This window comes from Centroberyx gerrardi, chromosome 19 (assembly GCF_048128805.1).
Source record: "Centroberyx gerrardi isolate f3 chromosome 19, fCenGer3.hap1.cur.20231027, whole genome shotgun sequence".
Classification (NCBI taxonomy): domain Eukaryota; kingdom Metazoa; phylum Chordata; class Actinopteri; order Beryciformes; family Berycidae; genus Centroberyx; species Centroberyx gerrardi.
In genome coordinates this window covers 24,123,530-24,126,585 of record NC_136015.1, presented here as the reverse complement: position 1 = coordinate 24,126,585, position 3,056 = coordinate 24,123,530, and the positions used below count along the sequence as shown (strand labels likewise).

Genomic DNA, 3,056 nt, shown 5'->3' with positions numbered 1-3,056 from the left:
TCTCTCCTCCCTCCTCCCCCACAGAAAGCAGACTTGGCGGTCGCCGGCTTCACCATCACCTCAGAGAGAGAGAAGGTGATCGATTTCTCCAAACCCTTCATGTCTCTTGGGATCAGCATCCTCTACCGGGTTCACATGGTAAGATCACCTTTTCTTTCTGGTCTTTCTGTTTTTACCAGAGGTGAGTCCCAAGTCAGTCTCAAGTCAGTCCCAAGTCAGTCTCAAGTCTGGAGACACAACTCTCAAGTCAAGTCCAAGTCATTAATGTCAAGTCTCAAGTCTAAATGTAGAACAGCAAGTCAAGTCAGAACAAATCAAGAGTCCAGTATCAATTTAATATCTTAAAGAAAACTAAATATCTAGGACTTTTCAATGCAATATGGTTTTAATAGGATAAAAACGTGGTAAGAGCATCATGAGTTTGATTTCTAGAATCAGTTTCAACTTCAATAAATTCAATCATTCCATACAAATTCAGAAAACAGAATTTAAATTCAGTCGTCTGCTGGAACAAATCTCATCACTTTCAATCTAAGTCATTTACACAAACACAAGATCTCAAGTCAAGACTTTAGAAACCTTTTCAAGTCATCAAAGTACAGGTCAGAGTCAAGTCCCAAGTCACCAGAACCCAAGTCAAGTCAAGTCTCAAGTCTTCTCTTCATGCATCAAGTCGAGTCTCAAGCAAATAAAATCGGGACTCGAGTCGAGGAACTCGTTAGATCGCAAACCTCTGCCAACACTGAACAGTTCTCCAACTTGGTTTGATTTTCCAACAAAACAGCACATGAATGCAACGCTGTTCATCAGCCGACTCGGAAGTCCCAGGTGTCCGACTTTCCCACCGGCACATGAACACAACACAGTCATCCGGATCATCACCAAAATCTAATCAACTGACCCTTGGGCCAAGAGCGATCTGTCCACCAAATTTCAGCCAAACCTGTTTGTAACTTTTTGAGATATCCTGCTAACAAACAGAGAAAGAGACAGACAGAGGGGTGAAAACATAACTGTCTTTCAGCTTCATTGCCAAGGTAACAAAATATGTTTCGTTTTATAGGTTTGAGCCTCATCCAGCATTTATTTCCATAATGCGCTGTCCTTAACATGTGTGACATAAACATAACTAAGAATAGAGCAAATAGGGGTTATATAAACATACGCAACTGACAATTCCAGTGCTTGGACATGTTAAGCAGAAATGTATTAATTAAAATGTGCAAAAAAGAGCATTCAGGTATTAATAGGATGTGCAAAACAGCATCTGTAGCAGCAGAACAGTATATTACCAGGATATTAGAGTAAGAGAAAAGACGATGTGTGAAAGATTACAGCAGACGGACAGGATGGGCAAAATAATTGCTTTCATTCACAAAACACACAAATACACAGAAGAGTCCAGGCATGTATGTGTGTTGTGAAAACTAAACACATTCCAGATATATTCACTTTTATTTTTATATTTATTTTCACTTCAGGTTACAGATGTAGATAACAGGTTCAAATATGGAGATTCAGGTATGAACATTATTAGATGGAGCAGCCATCTGTACAGAAACAACAATCTGCAAGGCACATGTAAACTGAACACTCATAATCAGCATGTTATATACATGTTATATACATGTTATATAGATGTTATATACATGTTTTTACATAAGAATGTGTTACAATCATAGCTAATCTGACCTTGATTTTGTTTTACCTTGCTTTTAAGTAATCTGTTTTATTCTACACCTTTTACTGTGATGCATCGGCCTCTCAGTTTCACTTTCACCATGCTCCCAACGCATTTTATTTAATTTTTATATATTTTATTCTATCGTGTGTATATTATTAGTAGTATTTTTTATTAATATACAGTATTTTTCAGATTTTCATTATTATTAGTGTTCTTATCTCTTTTCTTTTCTTGTTAAGAACTTTGTATTGAAATCTTGCACGAAAGGTGCTATATAGACAAAGTTTGATTGATTGATTGATTGATTGATTGATACTGTATGAACTATGCAAGCAATCGGAGCATGAAAGCAATGCAGTATAGATTGGATACAGAATGAGTGCAACAGCAGAATAAGCGTTGATTCTTAGATCTTCAGCATTAAAAGCAGCGAGTGGTGATGAGTGAGAGGTTCAGAGACACACTGAGCTGAAGATCTGAAGCTGTGTAGAAACCTGAGACCGAATCAGAATGAGCTCAACCTTTGGCCGTTTCATTGGTTGCCAGATATGTCACTCCAAACGACAGGCAGGGTCATTACGTTGCTAAGCGCCCAGAACTTACCTGCTGTGAGACTTCTTCCATCTTGTAAAGTGGCTTTTATTTTCAAATTCTGCATAAACTCTGAAGAAGAACGAAGAGCGTAACATTTTCACCTGTTGACATTTTGTCTCTCTCGATGATTACGAGACGAATCGGAAAGAAAAAAAACGCTCCAATCACAACAACTCTCCCCCCCCCACCCGCCCCACCCCACCCCCGCCTCCTCAACGCTGACGTTATTGCTGCGGGCGAAGAAAGTCCCCAGACTGTTTGGGTCAGGGAGTCACACAGTCTGGTTCGGACCGGAGCGACTGAAAATCCTCCTGTGACCAGAATGATCATGTAAGAGTGGAGAGAGATAGAGAGGGAGAGAGAGAGATAAAAGCCGGAGCTAAGGAGAGAGAGATAGAGGGCATGTTTGTGTGGAGGAGAGGCGATGTGATTCAGCGGAGGGAAGGTGACATCAGGTACTTCTGCAAAAATATGAGTTTTCAGCCTCGGAGGGAAGATAGGAGGCGACGGCGCCGTCCTGACCGGAATGGGAAACGAGGCGGGACTGCATGCTGCGCACTTCCTCTACCTGAATCTGTCTGACTGAGGCCTGGAAATCTGTTTCAACAAACCGGCAAGCAGGGCAGTAAATCCATTACACCTGTGCATTAGGAGGCGTGCGAGGGCGACAGGTCTCTCTGAATATTGCGAGGTGGGAAATTGCCTCCCTTACCGTCAATTATTTCTGATTCAAGTGGGGAAAAAACGTGTAAATATGCTGTGTGGTGGAACGATTAAG

General features: G+C 41.0%; 1 pseudogene; it reads left to right on the top strand.

The window, feature by feature from the left end:
* LOC139909118 (glutamate receptor ionotropic, kainate 5-like) overlaps window positions 1-3,056 on the top strand; it is a 108,982-nt pseudogene that overhangs the window by 64,197 nt on the left and 41,729 nt on the right.